The 26,272-nt window shown below is 38.5% G+C and overlaps 1 protein-coding gene and 1 non-coding gene across 2 annotated transcripts in view; one reads left to right on the plus strand and one right to left on the minus strand.

The window, feature by feature from the left end:
• Positions 1-26,272, minus strand: part of HIBADH (3-hydroxyisobutyrate dehydrogenase) — a 106,555-nt gene that overhangs the window by 17,491 nt on the left and 62,792 nt on the right. The gene's annotated exons all lie outside the window — the stretch shown is intronic.
• On the plus strand, positions 20,687-20,768 carry LOC131831026 (small Cajal body-specific RNA 18). Its single transcript, XR_009353541.1, has one exon. It is a non-coding gene; the product is annotated as a small Cajal body-specific RNA 18 (non-coding RNA).

Below are 26,272 nucleotides of genomic sequence, written 5' to 3' on the forward strand. Positions count from 1 at the left end.
TACTTCAATTTCAATCAACCTTGGCGGGGAGAAACACTTTAAATCTAATCCAAGTCTCAAAGTCAGCCTCTTTCTTTCTGTCAAAGATATCACAAGAAGCCTCCATTACCTAAACTGCCTTCCTTCTTTCTTTCCTTCCACTCCTATTTATGGTGGACATAAAAAATGTGACCACTGGAGAGCCATCTGTCAGTGGTTCTTAACCCTGGGAAGAAGAAATATCCTTGTCCTCAAGGAGTTTGAAACCTAGTCTTTGTGGTGGTGGAAGTGTGTGTGCACATGTATATGGAGATGGGAGAAGAGAGAAGGCAAACAACTGTAAAGAGTAAAAGACAGATGCATACTACAGAAGAGGTCTGCATATGGTCATCTGGAGGTTCAAAGAGGAAAAATATCATCAGCAATTATCTGTTCAGTGCCTTTAGCAATTTGCTCCATCCTTGTGCATGGGAGAATATTTAAGATACAACTATTCCAGAAGGTCCAAAATAAAAGGTCATAGTAGGTATAAAACACAGTCTTTTGCCCTCAAAAGGTATAAAATACAGTTAGGGAAAAGAGACACATACCACCTACTCAGAAGTGAAGGCCAAAAGTGTCTATCATGTACCAAGTGTCATGGATGAGGACAGCAGCCACCAAAACCTGATTCCCTCTTTCCTCCCATCTGTTTACCTCCATCATTGAAAGGCTAAAGAGTTCTCAGGAAGAGAAAGGGTGAAAAAAGAAATACTGTTCTCAAAGAGTAATGGTCTTGCCATCAACTGCGGGTAAGCTTTGAAAACTCTGACAAGAATATAGGTATTCTGGGGCGCCTGGGTAGCTCAGTTGGTTGAGCATCTGCCTTCAGCTCAGGTCATGATCCCAGGGTCCTGGGATTAAGCCCTGCATCAGGCTCCCTGCTCAGTGGAGAGCCTGCTTCTCCCTCTCCCTCTGATCCTCCTCCCCAGTTGTGCTCTCTGTCTCAAATAAATAAATAAAATCTAAAAGAAAAGAAAAAGATTACCTCCCCCTTTCTTTAAAAAAATAAAATAAATAAAATAAAAAGAATACAGGTATTGTCAATCTATTTGCAGACCATGTTCAGAGCAGTTTAAAACAACATGAACTGAGCAAATGATTTTGTATGTTTTACATATGGACACTGAGTTCTGCCTATTATCTAAATACACACAAAACCCTATTTCTCTTCACAACAGATTCAAGTTTGCTTATTAGACAAAAAACAGAAAACTGAGGATCAGGATTAAGAACAAATATGAAACCATAAGATTTCACAATGAATTTTAAATATGGGTCTGAGTATCTTAGAGGTCCTGGCAAACACTGTTTGGGAGTGGAATAAAGCAGCCTCAAGGGAAATGGAGTTCTTCCTTAAATTGAGTTACACGGTTTAAAAATTCTCATGGTTACTTTATGAGGGAGATGGTAAATCAAATAGAAAATGTTCATCATATTTTTGTATCAAAAGCAGAGGTAATTTTTTCAAGGTAATTCAATTCTTGTTTTATATATGTTTCTAATTCAGCCTACCCACAATACAGATCAACATTAACAATAATCATCTCAGTCCAATAGTTTATGTTTATCTGTGTCTCAATCTTTGGCAGTTTTATTTGTTTTAAAAACCAAAACAGGCTTAAGTTTCAAATTATGTGTCAACATGAACATAACTAGCAGCTGAAGACATTATTCACTATTACTCAGTATTTGTACATAGCGTCTCATTATCGTTTTCTTTCTTCTTCTTCCTCTTCTTTTTTTTTTTTTAAGAGAGAGAGCACATGCTCAAGCAGGGGACAGCGGCAGAAGGAGTGAGAGAATCCCAAGCAGGCTCCAGGTCCGGTGGGGAGCCTGATGGAGCGCTTGATCTCACAACCCAGAGATCATGACCTGAGCTAAGATCAAGAGTCAGACGCTTAACTGCCTGGGCCACCCAGGCATCCCACACTACTGTTTTCTATTAAGTAAAAGTTATTCTTTCTGAAGTACTTGTGCATTTATGTTCACCAAAAAGAATTACACAACTCACTCTTCCCTTTGGTCTTGAGTCATAGGAAACAATGAACTTTCTTTTTTTTTTCTCCTAAAATGGCTTCTGATTTTTTAAGTTTTACTTCTGTCAGTGGGCTCTAGCCACTTCTCTGGTTTTCTCATCTATTCCCTGGAACAAAAACCACCATGCTAGACATACCCAACTATTTACAGTAGCTGGTATGTGTAGTGATTTTTTTTTTTAAATGTATCCACGCCTTTCCTGGGCAACTCCCTTGTATGAAATTCCCTGGCCCTCTTTGCCTGGCATACTCCCAATTATCTTCCAATGCTCAACTCAAGTCAACTCTAAAAAGCAATTCACGACCATAATCCCCTTTCTCTATCTTTATAACGTTCCCAGTGGTATCTGTAATAAAGCACTTACACTACTCTAATCAATGATTTTTCTGGTGTGTCTTATAAGGATCTTTATGGGCAAGAGCTGTTTGAATCTCAGCACCTAGCATATAACATGTGTGTGATAAATGTTCATTGTCTTTTTAAGAGGTGAGCAGAGAAGAAATCAATGGTTACTAAAATAACCAAGAATACTAAGTAAGACAGTGTTTTCTAGCTTATCAAAAAAGCTCAACTTTGGAGTAGGATTATTTTAAAGGTAATAGCATGTTCACTTATTGTTGCATATACACACGAAAGCAAAAATGCGTATGTACAGAGACGTTATCATGAAGACACCAAAAAATGAAGAACATGTAATCTGAGTTGACACCTGAAGTAAGGTCACAATTCAAGGTCACCCCACTTGGATAAGTTTGGTTCCTCCCTCTGAAGACAGTGATAAAATCACTTGTCATACACACTCAATGTAAGCTCAAATGTAAGCTCAAATGTAAGAATACTTTGGAGAGGTATTTTACATGGTTATCACACAAATGTTATAAAAAAATTAAATATAACAAGTAAACTTACGCAGCCTGAGTATCTCAAGGTCTATGGCCTAAGAGCAGCACAGAATTGAAATTTGGAATTTAGCCTTACTAAGAAGCTGAACCAAGGGTTATGACAGAAAATCCATTATGCAAGTGCTGATAACTTAGAATAACCATTTACAAGTCACAAATAAGGAGATCATTTTTAATCCTAGGACTATCAAAAAGAGACCTTCAAATCCAGAGAGAGAAGAGACTAAAATCTAGAAAGTACAATCAAATTGTATTTATTTTTGGTACTGTAAAAAATCTTGCCACCAAAGCACTCTCACTGATATACAGCAAAACGCAGTAAATCACTTAATTTACTCAAAAGAACTTAAATGTTTTAACCAGTCTGCCATCAAAAGAGATAAAGAAGAGGACCAATGGGACTTGGGCTGCAATGTGAGCCGTCTTTAAAATGCAATTGTTCTAATCATTTTCTACAGATGCAGCCTCACAAGGGGCTGCTGTCACAGGGACCATTTACGACTTGTTATGGTGTCTCTATTGTTTACCGGGGACATTCACTGAAATAGGCGACAGCTGGGACAGAAAGCTGCTACTCATCGAACAATATAATCCCGTGAAAGTAATCAACAAATTTAAGGGTGTTAATTAACTTTACACTTTATCATGTTCAATTAGTTGTCCTTTCTAGAAAAGATTGCCGTGCACAATCAGTTTAGAGCGTGCCATGTTTGATTTGTAAGTGATCACTGTTTCTGTTTCAGAGTCCATGTCAGATGTTCTCTTGGGTTTTGGTGACACAGATGAATGGCTCTGCACATGTTAGGGGGTGATCTGGTTTAACATAAGCCAGCATAACATAACCCCTTGTTAACACTACTTCTGGCATTATCTGTGCTGGAAAGAGAAAAGCAAAAACACTCTCGACACTACTGTAGAGTCAGATAAACAAAGTTTAGTTAGTTTTTCCTGAAATAAACACAGACACGGACACATGGGAGAAATAAGCAATTTTTCATCATTATTTTTCAAAATAAGACCTGTCTTTCAGGGGCATGTTTGGGATCATTTCCTCCCAGCAAGATCTCAAAGCTCTGCTGCATTATGCACAAAGCAGCACTGCAGCCTCGTGCTTTACATAATGCAGATCGCCTTTTCCGCAGGTGAACAAATGCTAGCGATGTGCTGTTAAGTACTCGCTGCTGTTAAAGTCTAGAATGTGACTTTTAAATCCAGAAGCTATATTTTGTAAGTGTGGGAAATCTGCAGGGAAGGACATTCATCTATGAATGTAGTGTGCCTTTTCTCTTACCTTTCATACACCTGTCCCTCCCCACTTGCTAATAGGACAAGGAAAAGCTCACGATGGAGTGACAATATATTCAATACTGCATTTTAATATAAATCACTGAAGTTCCTCTACACTGATAGAGCTTTTGCATCAAAATATTTCGGAAGTCCCTGATGAGGTGAACAAAACCGGAACCTGAGGTTTAACAGCAGGTGTCTTCTTAACTTTAGGAAAACAATACCAAGGGACAGGTATCGATCTCTTAAAAACAAAACCAAAACCAAAACATCTACACAGCCTTCTGAAACATATTCATAAAGCTATACCTTGTTCTTCTACGACTAGCCGTTTCCTGCATAATTCAAATGAAATGCATATAAATAAACTATAGCTGGTTAGCTAGTTATAGCATGCATAAGGACAAAGCCGAACTTCTTCAAAATAGAAAAGTTGTTAACTCTGAAAGCTAATAATGTCCTAAGTTAAATATTAAAGAAGGAAATTATAGGCTATATCTGAAACAGCTGAAACCACAATACACAGCAGCAGAAAACATTAGTTTTCTGCAGAAGATCTGCAGGGAGAAAGGAAACAGTCGATAGATCCTTAAATTGGAAGCAATAGCCGTTCTTCTATCCCAAGTTGGCAGCTGCTACATTTGCAGACCTGGTTCATTATTTACCCATAATGACCATCAAGCTGCAGTCAAAGTCAGATCACAACAACTGTCAGCAGCTCTTTTAATTAGCCTTGTTTGAATTCAGATAAATATCACAATAGACCTGCTTATGCTGAAAGAGCAACAGAACGTTCCACATGGAGCTGGGCGGGCTTGAGAAGGACCAGTGAGTGCAGTATGGAAGCCATCAGACAGAAACACAGTGGGGTTTTTAAAGGATGGGGAAATCAGAGAATAAAATGGTTTGCTTTCATTTAAAAAATCACTTTAAAAACCAATTCCCTGACGTTCACCCCAGATGAAGATGGTGCCCAGTGTTGAAGTGCAATGTTAAGTCTAGGCTTCTGAAAGCTTGATGTCTGGAGTCCAAGGAGAAAGTTAACTTAATGCCACTGGAGACTGTGATCTTAAAAACTCCACCTTGTAGACAATGTGTCTTTCAACTTCAAAATTAATTTCTAAAAGCCAAGTTTTTAAAAAAAAGCTTTCAGGTGCCTAGGTGGCTCAGTGGGTTGGGCCTCTGCCTTCGGCTCAGGTCATGATCTCAGGGTCCTGGGACTGAGTCCCGCATCGGACTTTCTGCCTGCCTCTCTGCCTACTTGTGATCTCTGTCAAATAAATAAATAAAATCTTTAAAAAAGAGAGACAAAAAAAAAAAAACACTTTTCATTAAATGCTTGCAACTTTATTAGACTTTTCTTATTTCTATTTTACTTTCTTTAGGAGCTGCATAATTTGCAACATTTTTCTGTGATAGGAATTTGTTATCTTCTATACATTCTTTGTGTTCAGCATTAACAATCACAAAGCAAAAAACAGGGCCAGATTTTGAGTAATCCAATTCCTGCCATATTCCACCCGCTCTGGGGCTTTCCCCCCTCCAGTCTGCTTGAGAAAAAAACAAGTGTGATGATCACCTGCCCTCTATTTTACAGAGAACTGATTGTTCACATATATTCTTTACAACTTTGGGGGTAGGTAAAAAGAAGAGACGGTAGAGAGTAAGAAAGAATAAGAAAAGGCAAGATGATAACCTCATAGCAAACCAAAGTAAACTGAGGACAGCAAGAAACTAAAGAGAAGGCTGTGCAAAAAAGCTACGCTCAGCTAACGAGGAATTATAGTCTCTGAATCCACTCAGGAATCCCTTTGAGAATCTGGACTCTTGAATTTTGGAGTGGGCACAGCTGAAGAAGAGGTGCTTCTAAATGGAAGCTGGACTCAGTCCACTCTCATTCCTTCTAGGCCTTCAGCTGTTACTTATTGTTCTGTAACCATTTCTGATGCTGCAAAACGTAACATTAAGGAAGAGTAACCACATTTGCATGCGGGTCAAAGACATGCTGTTTACACAGGGTTTGGATCTCAGTTGTTATTTCCTTATTAAGAAGAAAAACACTCCTATAGGAAGCAATAAAAAAAAAATCATTATATTTGTGGTCGACTTCAAGTACTGAAAACCTGTGTAATAAAACATTTACAAAGTGTTGTGAGACCAAGTATGTGATAAAGGCAACTACTGAATGTTGACAATATAAGTGGGGAGAATTCTTCATCTGGTTTCATGAGAACAAATCATAGCAAAAAGGAGTACTTCTTCCCCCTTTTTTGAAAATAAACAATAAACTACACACATCACCATCTCATAGACAGCCTTCCCTCCTTACCCTTTAATACACCCTACCTCCTGACTATGTGCATAGCCAACCGTTGTGACTTCGTCAGTATGTTAAGTACCAAGACAACAATCAACTTGTCATTCAAGTCTAGACTCCAGCTCAATATATATGAATCAGAATTCATTACCAAACAAAGCCTCATACCCATGAGGATGGCTACTATAAAGCAAAATAGATACAACAAGCAGTGGCAAGAATGTGAGAAATCAAAATGCTTGTGCACTCTAACTGCACAATTAGAATATAAAATGAAGCAGCCACAATGGAAAACAGTATGGCAGCTCCTCAAAAAATATAAATAGCATCACTGTAAGATCCAGCAATTCCATTTTTGGATATATACCCCCAAAGAACTGAAAGTAGGATCTTGAGGAGCTATTTATACACCAGTTTTCATAGTGGCATTATTCACAATAGCCAAAAGGTAGGAATAACTCAAATGTCCATCAATGTATGAATGGATAAACCAAATGTGATATATACACACGATGGAATATTATTCAACCTTAAAAAAGAAAGAAACTCTAACACATGCTGAACATGGATGAACCTTGAGGACATCATGCTAAGTCACATAAGCCAGTCACAAAATGACAAATACACTGTGATGGTTACACTTATATGGGGTGCCCAGATAGTCAAATTCACATAAAGACAGAAAGTAAAACAGCGACTCTCCTCCAGGGGCTGGGCAGAGAGGGGAATAAGGGGTTGCTGTTTCATGAGCATATAATTTCAGTTTTGCAAGATAGAAAGAGTTCTGGAGATAGATGGTGGTAATGGTTGCACAAAAATGTGAATGTAGTAAATTCTAGTGAACTGAACTGTCTACTCAGAAATGGTTAAGATGATAACTTTTATGTTATGTATATTTTACCACAATTAAAAATAAAATAAATTTTAAAAGAAAATTTAAAGAATTTCTTTTTGTTGGTGGTATTCTGATTCTCACACACTAAAACCCCAGAGGATTTCAGCGAAATGCTATTAACTTTTAACATGCTAGTAATGTTTAATATAATGATTTTTATGAACCTATATGTAGTTGTCTAAAGAAAACTGAGGAAAGCCTAGTCTTATAATAATTAATAAAAAATAACAATTAATAGAAAATACATAAATGTACACAGTTGAGGCAAATGGGTAAAACTAAGATCCTCCAATTCCCAGCACTATCTTAACTTAACTAGGCCAGGTGGCTCCCTCAAAGACAATATGTACAAGTTCTGCTAAGAGGTCATCGAGGAGTTAAGTTGAAAAAAGCAAGAGACTAACCAAAGCACATGACCTACAATCAAGAACTGGTTAAGCCAAAAACAGGCTACAGAAAGAAGCAAACGATTATAAATCCATAGGAACTGGTATTTAAACTTCAGCCACAAACATGGTAGTTGGGAAAAAAAGAAGTTCCACCATGTTGTATGTGCCACAGATAGATATAGATATAGACATAGATATGCCAACATTCATAAAAATTAGATGCCACCTAGAGTCTTGGCATGGTTGGGCTGAAGGGTGGGGATATAAAATATGAGAGGATGTAAAGTGAAATGAAATGACTCTAAGATTTTAGAGAAGGCAATAATCCCAAGATAATAATTGGGAGCAAGGTGAGGGCTGCTGCTCTGCCTAATTATGAAGCCAGATTTAGGCCAAGAGGCTACGTTTATTTAATTTCCTTTTTCCCTATAGGCATAAGAAATGGTGGTGCCTTTGTATGAATTGTAGAATGTTTCAATTCAAGGCAGACCACCTACAAAAAGGCAGCCCCTGTGCAGAAGCAAATGGGAAAAAGGCTTTACCCTAAGCAGGCAATTAGGTAAGAAGACCCAAGTTCTGCATATGGAGAGTGAGTAGCAGTGTAGGGAAGGCACAGCAGAGCTCCATTCAAGCTCCAGTTCTGACACTAACAGTATTATTTTGTGCAAATCAACAGCTTGGAGCTTGGAGTAGAATCCCATCTCCAATTCTACTAATTTGTGAAATTGATCAATTTATCGCAGCTAATTCATATATCCCTTCAACTTTAGTAAATCCCTACTATAGTTCACAGCACTGTGCCAGGCAACTTCAAGGCAGGATGGTATTTTAATAGTCTCTAGGCTCAAAAATCTTCCAATCTAAAACGAAACAAACAAAGTATTTCCAATCTAATGAGCTCCACATGTTTAAACAACTTTTGTCTTGCCATTCTCTCACGCAGACCCCAAACTGGTTCTTCCTCCTATGTGTCCTCTCTCAGTTAAGACACTACTATAGCACTAGAAATCCCAGGGCAGCAGTTCTCAAGGTCAGTTCCCAAGAATATGACTGCCACAAGATATTAATGGATATTTACAGTTATGTGGCAGCCATGTTTTGTTTCCAGCCAATAACCTTTCCCATCCTCCTTCTGTCAACAAATCGTGCTACTCTGGCCAAAGGGCTGTACTCACGGACAATGAGGGCATCCCATCCTTAGGGCAACTAGCCCATGGGGCCAAGCAAATACAACAAAACCGAGAGGTCTTCCCTGGGTTGCTAAGCTATGGCTGCTGAGGGCTCACAGGAAGAGTGTGTGCAGTAAGGTAATGGGGTTGACATGCAAAGCATAGCAGAAACAAGCAAATAATAAAGACAGAAAAAAGGAGAGTGTTTTCAGCAGCACCATGTGGTCAATTCTTGGTTCCTGAAGCTCTTTTTTCCATTTGAAAGCTTTCTTAGTCATTTCCAAATTCCCACCCAATAGTTCCTCAAATTGATTAAAGATTTTCGGATAAAATAGATATACCTTGCTAAACAAAGTTAAATGTCTAAGAATTTAACGACTTAATATGCAAATATGAACCTGAATATTTCCAAGAGGGGGATAGGAAAATACACCATTTCTCAAATTTATTTGATCACAAAATTCCTTTTTTTAAGAAACATCCTCAGAATTAAGTTTTCCCTAGGGCTATGCTCCAGGAAATGCTACCTTAGAGTCATCTGACATCTTCCTACCTTTCTATATCCACTAATCTATTAATTTCTGTTGATTCTGGTCTGAAATTTCTCTTTCTGTTAGTACTTTCTTAGTTGGTTATTTTCTTTCCCTTTCGACATAGCTTTTCCTTTTTAAAGACAACTGGGCATGTCTCAAGAAGAGTAGATAGCTAGATTTTTAAATCATAATTTCATGAAAAGTAATTTAATTTGCTTACATTTATTGTGATTAGACATATTTCTAGCACATTTTGTATTTATTTTCATTTTTCCTTGAAAAAATTTTTCCCTCCTCTCTTGCCTTTTATTGTATTGATAAAAGTCTTCTAAATTCCTTTACTTTCCTGTGGTTTTTTTCTAGCTATCGATTGCTTTTCTGTTCTTCTAAATGATAATCCTTTAAAACTTTAAACACATATAACTAACTAATAACATCAGAAGTTTTTCAGGATTTCTATTTTCTCTTAAATATGATGTGAGCCTTAGTATGCATTAAGCCAGGAGACATCACTCTACTCCCCCAAACACAATACATCTTACTGTCCAGAGTTTTAGTTTTACCTTTTTTTAAAGATTTTATTTATTTATTTATTTGACAGAGAGAGAGAGAGAGAGAGAGAGATCACAAATAGGCAGAGGGAGGGGGAGAAGCAGGCCGCCCACTGAGCAGGGAGCCCAATTTGGGGCTCGATCCCAGGACCCTGGGATCATGACCTGAGCCGAAGGCAGTTGCTCAACCAACTTGAGCCACCCAGGGGCCCCTAGTTTAACCTTTTTAAACACACACAATAACATGTTTTTTAAATTGTCAATAAAGTTAATAACGACTTCAAAAAATCATTCTGTGCTCATCATTGTTCCTTATATTCTCTTTCTCTTTAGACTGATTTTTTCTTCTTAGATGTACTAAAGTACATCATTTAATAATTCCTTTGGTACAGTTATTTTGTTGTCTATTTTCTTTCTTATGTATGTAGAATTTCAGTTTGCAGACTCATTGTGCCTGGAAAACTTTTTGTTTACTCCCCATGCCCTTGCCCTGGCCATCTGTGCTCACTTCTCCCTATGATTTTATGGTTTTCTCTTTTTGGTTTCCGAGGTCCCAGTTTAGGACCAGTTCTTAACACTGGCTGGGGGTTGGGGGGTGTCTGCTCTTTAGGGATACTAGGAATCACAGATCTTGTCATGGAGCCAGCAGATGGCTTAGTTCAGTGCCTCGTCTTACCACTGTAATGTCTTTCCATGTCCTAGGTTCAAAGCTTGCTAAAAACTATAGCCCTAGGCAATGGTCAGTGGGGGATTTGAGCTTCCTGGTCTGCCAGCTGTGTACCTGGGACCAGTCCCCATCACTCCCATGGAGTACTTTTTTCCTAAGAACAGAACTCCCACCCACTATTGCCCAGTTCTGGACCCAGAACTTAGCTAGCAGATGGTTTAGCGTCACTCAATACACTGTATTTCCAGTCTGATTTTGGTCCATGGAGACATGTATCTCATCCTGGAGCACAACTATGTTCCTACTTATCTTCTTGTATATTCTATTACTATATTCTATGATTTTCATGCACTCTGAACAGAACAGGTACATCGAAACATGAATTTACTCTACCAACTTAACAAAACATTATTTTATTTTTCCTCCACTTTTCTTTCCATTCCCAGCTACTGGCTCTAGTCATGGCTCTGCTCATCTTTCACCTAAAATACCAACACCTTAATTGGTCTTCCCCTGCCTGCACACTCTCCCCTGAACCCAACTGTCACCAATGCCATGAGAACCATTCATCTTATCTGTCTCCTTGAAATCTTTCAACATCTCTAACTTACCTCAAGATTACAAGTTTCTCAGCATGGCATACAAGGTTCTTCCAAGTTTGATCTCAGCTCACCTTTCTAGATTAACTTCTCAGCCCCTGACACCCACCACCTGACATTCTAGCCAAATCAGATGATTCCTTTTTTCCCCTATGTACAAAAGATGAACTTCCTCTTTCTTGCCTTCCTATGCTTATGCTGTCTCTTCCTGGTATGCTATACCCACACTTACTCCCAACTCCAGCACCCATCTCAGGCTCTGCTTAGCTAGCATTACTAACTCTTCTAAAGTTCAGCCAAGTGTCATTTCCAACCCCCACCCCATAAGTACCCAATAAGCCTGTCTGTGCATCCCCCACACACATTTTATTTGATCACATTGATCTCTATTATAGTTGTTCACCTGTTTGCTTCCCCTCGACCCAGAGCTCTTTGCATAATAACCATCTACTAAACTGAGAGTAAGAAATTTCCAGCAACAACAACAACAAAAAAAAAAAAAAAAAAAAGAAGAAGAAGAAGAAGAAGAAATTTCCAGCAACACGAGAAGTGGAAGAGGTCTTATAATGTAGAAAATAATGAATAGCATTTTATTAAAAATTTTAAAGTTTTAAAAATTTTTATTAAAAATTTTTCCTGATTTGTTAATGAAAACAGAAGATGAGGAAAATCACAGAAACCTGTAAAGTATGGTTTAGAAAATATTATATCCAGAATACGTAAAGAACTTATACAACTCAAGACACCTGAGTTTAGCTCAGTCAGTTAAGCATCTGCCTTCAGCTCAGGTCATGGTCCCAGGGTTCTGGGATTGAGTCCCCACATCGGGCTCCCTGCTCATCGGGGAGTCTTCTTCTCCCTCTCTGCCTGCCACTCCCTGCTTTCTGCTCTCTCTCTTCTCTCTGACAAATAAATACATAAAAATCTTAAAACAAAAAAAAACCTCTATAACTCAAGACCAAAAAAACCCAAATACTCCAATTTGAAAATGGGCAGAGGACCTGAATAGACATTTTCCCAAAGACGACATTCAGACAGCCAAGACCCATAAAGAAATACTTAACATCACTAATCGCCAGGGAAAAGCAAATCAGAACCACAATGAGATACCATCTTACGCTTGTCAGAATGGCTAAAATAAAAAAGATAAGAAATAAGTCTTAGTGAGGATGTGGAGAAAAAGGCACCCTCATGCACTGTTGGTGGGAATATAAATTGGTGCAGCCACTGTGGAAAACATACAGAGGTTCCTTAAAAAATTTAAATAAGAAATACCATATGATGCAATAATTCCACTACTGGATATTTACCTGAAGAAAACAAAAACACTCATTCGAAAAGATACAGACACCCCTACATTTATTGCACAATAGCCAAGACAGAGAAGCAACATGACACCATAAAAAGGTCCAGATCTTGACATTTGCGACAACATCGATTGACCTAAAGAGTATTATGCTAGGGGAGCCTGGGTGGCTCAGTCCGTTAAGCAACTGCCTTCGGCTGAGGTCCTGATCCCAAGGTCCTGGTCATTAGGGAGACTGCTTCTTCCTCTCCCTCTGTCCCTCCATCCCCCCACTGGTTCTCTCTCTCTCTCTCATACTCTCTCTCAAATAAATGGATAAAATCTTTTAAGAAAAAAAGAGTATTATGCTAAGTGGAATACGTCAGAGAGAAAGACAAATGTCATATGATTTTCATTCACACAGGGAAACTTAAAAACAAAACAAAAGGATAAACAAAAAGCAGAATGAGACCTATACAGAGAACAGACTGATGACTGACAGAGGGAAGGGGTAGGGGAAAGAAATCATACAATATTTGTCCTTTTATGTCTAACTTATTTCACTTAGCATTACATCTTCAAGGTTCATCCATGTTGGAGCCCGTTATCAGAAATATCATTCCATCTTAAGTCTGTTAACATTTTATTATATGTACACACCACATTTTGTTTATCCATTCACCCATCAATGGACACCTGAGCTGTTTCTACTTTCTGGTCACTGTGAAAATCGCTACTATTAGCACTGGTGTACAAATAACGTTTCAAGTTCCTGTTTTCAATTCTTTTGGGTATATGCTAGATTATATGGTAATACTCTGTTTAATTTTTTGATGAACTACCATAACATTTTCCACAGAGGGTGTACCATTTTACTTCCCATGAGTAGTGCACAAAGGTTTCCACTTTTTCCACATCTTCACCAATACTGGTTTTTGTGGTGGGTTTTTTTAAATTTTTTTCCCCAAAATAGCCTAGATTCTAATGAGTGTTAAGTTGAAGTGGTATCTCATTGTGGTTTTGATTTGCATTTCTGTAATGACTAGTGATGTTGAGCATCTTTTTTTTTCTTTTTTTTTTTTTTTTAAGATTTTATGTGAGAGCATGCATGAGCAGGGGTGGGGCAGAGGGAGAGGGAGAAACAGATTCCCCACTGAGCATGGAGCCCAACATGGGGCTTGATCCCAGGACCCTGAGATTATGAGCCAAAGTCAGACATTTAACCAACTAAGCGTCTAAGCCAAAGTCAGACGCTTAACCAACTAAGTCACTCAGGTACCCCATTTCTTCATTGTTTTATTGACTATTTGTACACTTTCCTTGGAGAAGTGTCTACTCAAGTCCTTTGCCCATTTTAAAAATTGTGTTACTTGGTTTTTGTTGCTGTTAAGTTCATTTTATCCTTTAATATATATTTCATTTTTATTCAGGAAATTTTTTTTAATTTTAGAAGCTTTTTTAAGATTTCATTTATTTATCTAACATAGAGAGAGAGCACAAGCTCTCTCAGCAGCCAAGGGAGAGGGAGAAGCAGGCTCCCTGCAGATGTGGGGCTTGATCCACACTAGTATGGTGACCTGAGCCAAAGGCAGACTCTTAACCAACTGAGCCACCCAGGTGCCCCTAGAAGCTTTTTGTAACACTCAGCTTGTTTCTTTATCATATACTTTCAAATTCCATTCAAAATTTGCATTTACTTTTTCCTAAAAGTTCTGTGTTAGCTGCATCCCCACTTTAGAGTTCTAAATATATTTTCTTATATGACTTCTTTGATTAAAGAATATGAATTCTTTAGAAATGTGATTTTAAATTTCAAATGTACAGAAGATTTATTTATCTATTTATTTATTTGCTTTTGATACTAATTAAATTGCACGTGGTTAAAGAATACAATCTATAAGATATAGATGCTTCAGTACTGAAGACTTGCTTTGTGGTCTATTGTGTGATTAACTTTTTTTTTTTTTAAAGATTTTATTTATTTATTTGACAGAGAGAAATCACAAGTAGATGGAGAGGCAGGCAGAGAGAGAGAGAGAGGGAAGCAGGCTCTCTGCTGAGCAGAGAGCCCGATGCGGGACTCGATCCCAGGACTCTGAGATCATGACCTGAGCCGAAGGCAGCGGCTTAACCCACTGAGCCACCCAGGCGCCCCTGTGTGATTAACTTTTAATAATTTTTCAAGTCTTTTTCTTTTGTTTTTTGTTTTTTTTTTTAGTTATCTCTATACCCAATGTGGGGCTCAAACTCAAAACCCCAAAATCAAAAGTCACACGCTTCTCCAACTCAGCCAGCCAGGTGTCCCTAATTTTTCCAAATCTTGGGAAATACATTTCTCTTTCAATTTCTGGGTAAGAGGTTCTATATACACCTCTTATGGTGTGTGTATAGTGGTAAACACCACTATGATGGTATGCCATATCTGTCAATTTCTCCTTGTGGTTCTATACTTGTTTGCATCTTGCATTTTAAGGTTATTCTATTAGGTGCAATACCTATGTTTTTAGAGCAGCTCTTCAGGAGGTAAATTTTCTTAGTTTTCCTTTAGCTAAGAATATCCCTTCATTCTTTAAGAATATTTTGCCATATATGACTTGGGTTTCAGCACTATAATGTGTTGTTCCACTGTCTTCTGGGATTCATAGTTTCTCTGAAGTCATTCCAATCATTGTTGCCCCGTTAATGCATCATTTTTCTCTGATTGCTTTCAAGATTTTTCTTCTTTTTCTCTGGTTTTCAGCAGTTTGATTATACTATATCTGGGCATGGGTTTCTTTGTTTTTATCCTTTTTCAGGTGCACTGAGTTTGTTGGATTTATAAGTTTGTCTTTTGTTAAATTTGGTGAGCTTTCAGCCATTTTTTTCTTCAAATGCCTTTTTTTTTCTGTACCACACTCTCATCTCTTTTAGAACTCCAATGTCACAAATGTTAGGCCTTTTGATATTATCTCATAGGATCTTGAGGCTCTATTTTTAAAGTCTTTTTTTCTCTCTGTTGTTCAGAATGGATACATTCTATTCAAGTCATTTCTGTCTTCAAATTCACTGACTCTTTCATTTGTCATAGCCACTCTGCTTTTAAACACACCCACTATTTTTTTTTCAAATTTCTAGTTACTGTATTTTTCAGTTATAAAATTTCAATTTGGCTTTAACTGCTTCTATTTCTTTTCTTCTCAGAACATGGTTATGATAGCTGTTTTAGAGTCACTGCCTTGTAATCTCAGGTTTGGCATCTTGATTGTCTTCTCACCTGAGAATTTATCAGACTTTTCTGGTTCTTCCTGTGTCAAGTAATTTTTATTTTAATCATATCACAGATATCTGGAATATTTACATGAGACTCTAGGTCTTGTTCAAATTCTATGAAGAATATTTGGGGTTTGGGGTTTTGTCTGTTTGTTTTACCAAGCAATCAACCAGGTTAGGGTCAAACCAAATTGTAACATGCCTTTTGTGAGCTGTGGTCCCAATGTCAGTTCAGTTTTCAAAGTCTCTGCAGTACTATTTGAATCTGTTCTACACATGCATCAGCCAGGGGCCAATCTGATACTTGGAGGGCTGTCTAACCCATAAAGTTCTTATATCCTTTGGTATGCTGTTCAGGAGAGATCCATACTGTATGACTCAGGGGGATCCCAACAATTTATACAACATACAGGACCCCTTTCTTGAGTTTCATCCTATGAACTGCTCCCCCATGGACACTCTAGTTCTCCCACTTCCAATCCTCCCTTTGTGGTCCTCTGTATATAATGTCCTATGATTCCTGAAAAAAGGTATGTCTCTGGGGCCAAGGATAAGAAGAATAAAGAAAGTAAAAAGCAACAGGGATTCCTCCCCACTCTTTTGACCATACTTCCTCTGGTCAGAGAGAAGGAATCCCCTGCTCATTTTTTTTTTTTAAGATTTTATTTATTTGAGAGAGAGAGAGAGCATGCAAGAGCATAAGAGGGGAGAAAGTCAGAGGAAGAAGCCAACTCCCTGCAGAGCTAGGAGCCCCATGCGGGACTCAATCCCAGACTCTGGCATCACGACCTGAGCCAAAGGTAGTTACTTAACCAACTGAGACACCCAGGCACCCCCCAACCCCCACTCATATTTTTAAGAGTCTGCATGGCTACCATTGCTTCCACAAAATTGCAATTTCAGGAGAAAGGCTCATCAGTTTGGCAGTGCTAAGAGTAAAATAAGAAGTGAATTGTTTCATAAGGCCCCTGTTCCTGCTTCTTAGACCAGAAAGTTCCTTTCTCTTGCAACTTTTTGTTTTGTTTTGTTTATACCCATGCACAGTTCCAGATTCACACTGCCTTAGATTCCAGGCTGGAAAATACAAAGTGCAGGGGAAGGGTTTTAGGGAGTTTGTTGGCAGAGCTTTTGTACTTCAGGTTCTCTTCTCCTTCTCCAATCTACCTCCTACCACTTACTTTTCTGAGTTCTCAAATAGCTGCTCCATGCATTCTGCCCAAGGTTTTTAGTTACATTCAATAAAAGGTCAGTGTTTTTTCATTCTATCTTAACCATAACTGGAATCTCCCCAACATTCTTGAAGAATAGCTTTGCTGGATGCAAATTCTAAGTTGACAAGTTATCTGTCAGTACTTTGACAAGATTGTTCCATGTCTTCTGGCTGCCATTGTTGCTCTTAAGAAAGTCTGCTATTCACACAAAGACTATATATTGTATGAACCCAACAGGCATATTTATATGATGTTGTTACATATTCTAAAATAGACAAAACTACAGTAATAGAAAGCCATCAGTGATTACTAGAGCTGGTGGCAAGGAGTGACTACAAAGGGGCCTGCAGGAGGGGTACCTGGCTGGTTCAGTTGGTAAAGCATATGACTCTTGATCTTGAGGTTGTAAATTCAAGTCCCACATTAGGTGTAGAGATTACCTTTAAAAATCTTTCAAAATGGGGGGCATGAAGGAACTTTCTGGGGTGATGGAAATATTCCATGCTTAATTGTGATGATGATTATCAGTTGTCTAAACTAATCAATTTTTAAAACTTAAAATGGGTAAATATTATTGTACCAAATTATACCTCAATTATGCTCAGAGGAAGTCTGGTATCAAACTCTTGTTCTTCTGTAGGTGATCTGTCTTTTCTTTCTAGCTATTTTCATCTTCTATCGGTATTTTACAGTTTTACAACCATGCCCTTAGTAAGATTTCTTCTTCTTCTTTTTTGTTTTTACTACTATTTGGTATATCTTGTGCTTCCTGTTTCTGTGGATTTATGCCAATTCTGGAACATTCTCAGTTATTATTATGTTGACCATTTTCCTCCATTCCATATGGAACTCCACTCAGATGCATGTTTGACTTTTTGTTCCTAGCTATATATTCATTTTTCTTAATCTTTCTTTCTTTTTTCATATTTTCTTTCTTTTCATATTTTCATTTTATCTTTTCCATCTCTAAGTCTTTCAGTATTGCATTTGGGTTATTTTTTTGGATCTCTCTTCCAATTCACTAATTTTCTTTTCAGCTCTCATGCGTCATTTAACTTATCTACTGATTTTTAAATTTCAATATTTTTTCCTCAAAATTTGATTACTCTTTTCTAATATTCTCTTCTTCCTTTTCCACCTATTTTTAATTCCACCTTTTATTTATTTAAATGTTTTATATATACTCATTTTGTACTCTATTTGAGGAGCTTCAGTATCTGTAAGGTATTAGATATTGAATTGTTTGTTCCTATTGACTCTTGCTCTGATAACTTATCTGGGCCTGGGGGTTTTTTTTGGTTTGTTTGTTTGTTTTCCTTTTTTTTTTTTGCTAGCTCACATTTACTGTGTGAATTTACTTTGTGAATTCTGAGAGTCCTGGATTAAAGATGATTTTCTCCAGAAGGATTTTTATTTTTTTTGTAGGTGACAGGCCCTACCAGCCTTACCAACTCAAAACTGCTTAAATTTGGGGCACTGGGGTGGTTCAGTAGGTTGAGTATCTGACTCTTAATCTCAGCTTAGGTCTTGATCTCAGGGTTGTGGGTTCAAGCCTTCCATTGGGCTCCATGCTGGGCATGGAGACTACTTTTAAAAAATAATAATGAGGGGCGCCTAGGTGGCTCAGTGGGGTAAAGCCTCTGCCTTCGGCTCAGGTCATGATCCCAGGGTTCTGGGATCGAGGCCCACATCGGCTCTCTGCTCAGCGGGGAGCCTGCTTCCTCCTTTCTCTCTCTGCCTGTCTCTCCGCCTACTTGTGATTTCTGTCAAATAAATAAATAAAATCTTAAAAAAAAAACAATAATAATAATGATAAAGCCTTTAAATGTATTGATTGAGTGTTCTCCCAGTTGGGTGCACTGTTTAAATCTGAACTCTTCATCCATGAGAGCCAAATTACAAAAATTCAAGGGACACTGATGTATTTTATTTCTTATAACCTATAATCAACAAAGACAGATAGATTTACCAGTTAGTCCCCTTTACCAGCAGGCACACCAGGCCACCCTTTTCCCTGAGGGAATGGTCCCTGGGTATTTTGGCTTTATACAGGGGGTGAATGGAATGCAGGGATCAGCTTTCTTACTTTCTGTGAGCACAAGGCCGAGTTTTCCATTAAACCCATGATCTTGGGGCGCCTGGGTGGCTCACTGGGTTAAAGCCTCTGCCTTCAGCTCAGGTCATGATCCCAGGGTCCTGGGATCGAGCCCTGCATCGGGTTCTCTGCTCAGCAGGGAGCCTGCTTCCCCCACTCTCTCTCTCTGCCTGCCTCTCTGCCTACTTCTGATCTGTCAAATAAATAAGTAAATAAAATCTTTAAAAAAAACCATGATCTTTCACCCATGAGTATAAATACCCCAAGCTCCTGGTTCCTAGAATCAACATTGCCCCAAGAGCAGACAGAGCTTCTGGGTTCCCTCACTCTGATTTCAGGCTACTATTCAATTATTTAGTCATTAAGAATTTCCCTTATTTTTTGAGGACTCTGAAATGCATTTAAAAGTATGCTAGCTGTAACTGATCCAGCACGTGGATGTTTTATGACAGGAGGGTATTTTAACACACCTAATCCACCATACTGCCAGAAGCAGTGGATGGCTATGCAAAGAAACAAAATGGGTCCTTAAATGTCAAAGGAAAGATTGATTCCCATCTTATTTTTATGCCAGGATATCTTTAACTCTTTTCTGATAATAAAACAGGTTTCATCTTTGCCATTAGTACCTGTATTACACTAAAAATTTACAACAGAATGTTGCTTTTATGACATCTACTTTTAAAAGTGAAATCAAGAAATTTCATTCAACTAGATACAGCAGTCAATCAAGTTTATGAATACTCTCCATGAAAGTAATCTAAAAGGAAACATTAAGTACTGGGAATCTCTAGATCACTTTAATGTTGTGCTTTACTTATTTAGTTTTGTTTGTTTGAAACATCTCATAAGATATTTACTATACACAAATTAAGTATTTACTGAATATCTTCGATATACAAGTTACCCATTCTTGGCTCTTTGGGGTATACAAAAATAATTAAGACAGGATTCCTGTTCAAATTAAGTTCTGTGATCCAAACAAGAGTTATTGCACCATAAAATTAACTTTAATTATAAGAAAATTAGTTGTCTTAAAAATGTTCAAAATTCAAAGGAGGAAAACTTTACAGCCATTTGTGGACTGAAATTAGGAAAAATGAATAGGCAAAACTTTACTGAAAAGATCAGATCAACATGGGCCAGGAAAGATGATTAAGATCCTGATATGCTGTGCCTGGTGAGGGTGGGGATGGGTGGGGGGGTGGGCATGGGTTGGGCGGGCAGGTCAGAGGTGGTGGCGATCAGCGTCCCAGGGAGTGTAGCAAGTGTTGGAGGGCAGGGAGTCCCCAACCCCTGAGTCCCCAATGTAGCCCCCATATGAGCTTGCAGTATTTTCCTTGTATGATCAGTCCCATTGTTGGTGGCACTGTTCGCCTGGAGTGTGGCTCAGGACTGGGGTGGGGAGATGAGTGGCAGCACGCTGGGCTGGAGATGAGGGAGAGTTAGGGAGGCCTCTGCTGCTGTGACTGTGAGCCCTGGTCAATGATGACACGACCACTGAGCAATCAGAGTTCTAGAACCAGATGATGGAATGTGTGCTAAGAATGGACTGAGACCAGAAGAGAAAAAAGAAAAAAAAGAAAAAGATCCTGATATGCTGGCAGGGAGTGACTTGGGGCAGAGAGAAATTCTCGGTGAAGTGAACTGTGAAAGTAAATACATAAAAACAAAAAAGTATGGGATGTGTTTAGAAAATAGTAAGCAGGGCACCTAGGTGGCTCAGTCAGTTAACTGACTCAATTTTGGCTCAGGTCATAATCTCAGGGTGGTGGGACTGAGCCCTAGGTCAGGCTCAGCGCTGGGGGTGTAGCCGGCTTAAGAGTCTCTCTGTCTGTACATCCCCCTCTTCTCTGTCTCCCTCTCTCCTGGAAGGAAGGAAGGAAAGAAGATGGACATCGTAAGTAGCTGAATATGGAACAATTAAAACTCCAGATACACTGACTCTAGTTTAATCTTCTTCAAATATGTCATGCCCTTTTCCAATTCCAAACCTCAAAAATTATCTCTTTTTCTTGGAACATCCTCACCCAACTCCACAATGCATGATAAATACCTATCAGTTTTTTAGGAAAGCAACTGGCCTACAAATCAGATTCAATAAATACAAATAACCCAAAATATAGCATCAATTTATCACGGAACTCATTTATGCCTCTTATGGCAATTATTAAGCTGTACTATAATGTAGTATCTTTTTCCATGCCCATCTCACTTTACTAGAGTGTGAGCTCCTGAAAACAAGGACTATGACTTACTCCAACCCACCAATTTATATCATATACATATATGTGTGTGTATACATACATTTATAATCCTCACAATAGGAAAAGAAGGATAGGAGGAGGAAAGGAGGACAAGCCTGTAGGTTTCCATGCAAGCACTGCAAGAACTTTGGCAGACAGTGCAGAACCACAACACGCCACAGGCTGATGAGGAAAGATGTAATGAAAAGACTCAAAGGCTGTGCAGCACCCAGGACAGTAGCTATAAGCCGTGTAGGGCTACTGAGAACTTGAAACAGAGTTAGTTCAAAATGAGACGTGCTTTAGGTATAAAATACACACTAGGTTTCAAAGACATGAGGGGGAAAAAGGTGTAAAATATCTCAATAATTTTATAATGATTACATGAGAAAGATAATATTTTAGGAATACTGGGTTAAATGAAATATATATTGAAATATATATATTAAATGAAATATATTATTAAAATGATGTTAGGGCACGTGGCTGGCAAAGTTGGCGGAGTGTGCGACTCTTGATCTTGTGGTTGTGAGTTCGGGCCCCACACTGGGTGTAGAGAATACCTAAAAATAAAATCTTTAATTACATAATTAGAGAAATAATTAAATAATTATATGATGTTCAGCTGTGTTTCTTATTACTTTTTTTTTTTTAAGATTTTATTTGTCTGAGAGAGCAACCAGAAGCACACAGAGTGGCAGGCAGAGGCAGAGAGAGAAGCAGGCTCCCTACTGGACATGGAGCTGGATGCAGGACTTGATCCCAGGATCCTGAGATCATGACCTGAGCCGAAGGGTAGCAGCTTAACCAACTGAGCCACCCTGGCATCCCTCTTATTACATTTTAATGCTGCTACTAGAAAACCTAAAATTACCCATGTGGCTTACATTGTATTTCTCTTGAACAGTGCTATTCTCAGAGTATTAACCTAAAAGATCAGAAAATTTGGAAAACTATGGTATGCTATAATAAGGGAATCAAGAGGAAGAACGGTTTCATAGAAAAGATGAGCTTGACTTAGAATAAGTTTGACTAAAGGGATCCAAGAGATAAAAATGCAGGGCTAGAAAGAAGAAAAGTCTATCATGGGAATACAGAATTAGGAAAACTCTAAAGGGATAAGACAGTTGAAATTCTGGAAGAATATGTGAGTCCCCACAGAAAATTTTTAGATCCCTCAGCTTAGAAGGAAGAAGAGGAGGATGTACGTAGTTTTCTCAAAGGGCAGGAAGACCTAGTAACCTAGCTGGCATCCCAAGTTGGATCTCTGAAATCCTTACCTGCAGCAACATCATAATTTCAGAGTATTCTGGGCTGAATATATTTGAAGTCAAAAACAGGGATTTAAATATATTAGATGCTGTTGCCAATGAAAAGTGCATTCTGAATTCAAACAGATAACTCTCTACATGTTTGATTTATAAACAAACAAAATCCCTGCAAATTAGTTTCTGTTATAATAAAATGGATACATAGGTTTAGGCATGTGAACCTTTTTACTTATTACTCCTCCAGGACAGATACTTCTCTGTTTAATAGTATGGAATTTATATACTACATTAAACCACTGAAAATAGTAACTGAAAAAAAAAAATTTGAAGTTCAAAATCCACATATCCTCCACATTTCTTTTTATTTTTACAGAACACAAGAAATTTGCAGCATTTATAAGCAAAAGGTTGTTTTTAACTAAACTCTCAAATTTCTTCAATATAGAACTATGCAAATATAAGGAGCATCATTTCAAAGTATAAAATACACTTTTCTCCCAGGAGATTTAGTAACTCCTGTAGCCCCAAAGATATAACAAAGTGCATAATCAAGAAAAGCAAGTTAACTCTTAGTTCATAAGTGTTCAGATATAACGCATTTTAATGGACAAAAGTCTGTGTTTTGTGAAAAAAATTTCCAGCAAAGGATATCCCACAACTCACAAACTTTGGCATTATAAAATTATTTTAATTTTCCCAGCATAAAATTATAAATCAAGACACACTGCCAAATGGGTTTTTTGTTGGGAATTTTAGCATTTTTAATTTATTTGCCAAGAATCCCTGGACTTAATGGATATACAATGTAGATGAGGGAAAAACACACGTACATGTGTCATTACAATGCAAGGTATGGTAAGTCCCTTACATATGGTTCACAGGCATGATCACCTCTGCCTGAAGAGAAAATCACAGGAGGAGGCATTTGTTTGGGCCAACACTGACAGATAAAAAAAGATTAAAATCCTAGCAGGGGGAACCTAAGTGGCTCAGTCGGTTAAGCATCCAACTCTTGATTTCAGCTCAGGTCATGATCTCAGGGTCGTGGGATCCAGCCCTGCACTGGGCTCCACACTCAGCATGGAGACTGTTTGAGATTCTCTCTCCCCCTCCCTCCGGCTCTTGCTCATCATGCTTTCGCTCTCTCAAATAAAAAAGATTTTTATAAATAAATAAATAAAATCCCAGTGGAAGAAAAACATAAATAAAAGCCAGAGACTTGAGTAAATGAGGTACACATATGAGAAAGAGTGAGTGGTCTAGGTTGGCTAGAAGTTACAGCATGTGGAGAAAAGTAGTGAAAAACAACAACAGAAAATTAAGTTGGATCCAGACTGTGGAGGGCACAGAAGGGCAGGCTGAGAAGATGGCGCAGGCTTGGGGGAGCAATGTATTAGCTGTGAGCCTAATGCAGAGGGAAGCAAATCCCAGAACAGTGGCTGTAAGCACACAGCACTGGCCACCGGGTAGTGAAGGCAACAGGAAGCCGAGGGAGCCTGACCAGCGCCATGCCAAGGTACCTGCTCTCTGAGCACAATGTCGTACTGCCCGCAGGCAAAGGAAACAACATGTGCAGTATTCAGTTTTTCGCTATGTTTCAGAGGCCTCTTTTGGGGCAACCAGCCGAGCCTTTAAGAAAGAAAACAAATTTTTATCACATGCGTAGGGAAATCTGCCTTTTCCTGAATGGATTCCAGGCTGGACAGGCTGAGAAGAGCCATCTGCTCATAGCGGCGGCAGCGGCAGGAACCGGGGCGGCACACTTGCTCGCACCCATGGGCTCTTCCCTTTGCTGGCTGCCTCGGCCCAAGCTGCCTGCCCTGAGATTCCTTTCAGATGTGCAGTGAGAGTCACATTCTACTGCTCACTGAATGAAGGCTGGGAAGCTTGAGGGGAAACATTCAGTCGCTAAGAAAACAAAGCAGCTGATTCACACCAAAATGGAAAAAGAACCCAAAGGAGAGAGTTAAGACACCAGGTGAAACAACAGCAAGAAGCTGGGGATGGAAGCAAGAGAAACCAACAGACATGAAGTCTTTAGACAAGGGAGAGAGGGAAGAATGGACCAGAACCATTACACCTATGATGATGTAAATGTAACTTTCCCTTACAGTGAAACTTTATTTTTAAAAGAACTTTTGGCCCATGAAAGGGGTGGAGGTGGTAACAAAGTTAATTACGTCTCATAATTAGTCATTAGGATTAGATAACAAAGCCTTCAGCAGTGTACTACTCTAATGATGGAGGACCAGCATCTGAGAAACAGAATAGTATATTAGCATAACCACGTATGCAAAATACATAGAACCACTGCCACAGTTAACTTGTCATTGAGTGATTAAATATGAATTCATAATTAGAAAAATCCACATTGTAATTTATTGGCTTTCCTGACGGTTTTGGTTCATTAAAAGTTGATTACTAAACAGTGACCTCTAGTGGCCCATAATCTTCTAACGCTATATTGTTTCTTTTAAAGAGGCAACCAGCATACATTCCAAAAACCTTTTTACCTAAATAAGGCTGTTATTTTGAAGATGTTAATATTCCTTTTCCCTATAAAGGGAAGTATTGCCTTCACTCGTTCTTCTCTCTTTAAAATTCATTCTGTGTGACAAATACAAAGGGGTTAAAAAAAAAAGCTCTCTTGCTTCCACATATTAACAATTTGTGACTGAACCCCTATGTGGGTGTTTGGGGCATTTTATTAATACTTGGAAACTGTATTAGATAATAACAGAATGAACTTCATTCATTCTATATTATCTAATTAGAACTTATGTCAAATTAACATGACAGTCATGCTATTATCTAATCACTCGCTATACACACGGGACATGCTGAAAACACGTTTTATTTTCGTTTTATTTTAAAATTCAAAGGTACCCGTAATTTCAGATCACTGCATACCATACTACTGAGGTTTATCTTAAAAGGTAATTGATTAATAACTGTAACTGTGAAAAAAAAATCCAGCTCATTTCTTAAATTTTTCTTTTTTCTTTTTTTTTTTTTAATTTATTTGACAGACAGAGATCACAAAATAGGCAGAGAGGCAGGCAGAGAGAGAGAGAGAGGAGGAAGCAGCTCCCCGCTGAGCAGAGAGCCCGATGCGGGACCCGATCCCAGAACCCTGAGATCATGACCCGAGCTGAAGGCAGAGGCTTAACCCACTGAGCCACCCAGGCGCCCCTCTTTTTTTTTTTTTTTTTTTTTTTTTTAAAGATTTTATTTATTTATTTGACAGAGAGAGATTACAAGCAGGGAGAGAGAGGGGAGGAAGCAGGCTCCCTGCTGAGCAGAGAGCCCGATGCGGGCCTCGATCCCAGGACCCTGAGATCATGACCTGAGCCGAAGGCAGCGGCTTAACCCACTGAGCCACCCAGGCGCCCCAGGCGCCCCTCTTAAATTTTTCTTAAAGAGATTTTTTTTTAAAATAATAATGATGACACTTATCAAGAAGTCTACTTCTATAACACAAAGCAAACTTTCCAAGCATCATCTCTCCCATAGCATGATTAAATCTTTTTAAAGTATTCAAAGGCCTA

Source organism: Mustela lutreola, chromosome 4, assembly GCF_030435805.1.
Source record: "Mustela lutreola isolate mMusLut2 chromosome 4, mMusLut2.pri, whole genome shotgun sequence".
Taxonomy (NCBI): Eukaryota; Metazoa; Chordata; class Mammalia; order Carnivora; family Mustelidae; genus Mustela; species Mustela lutreola.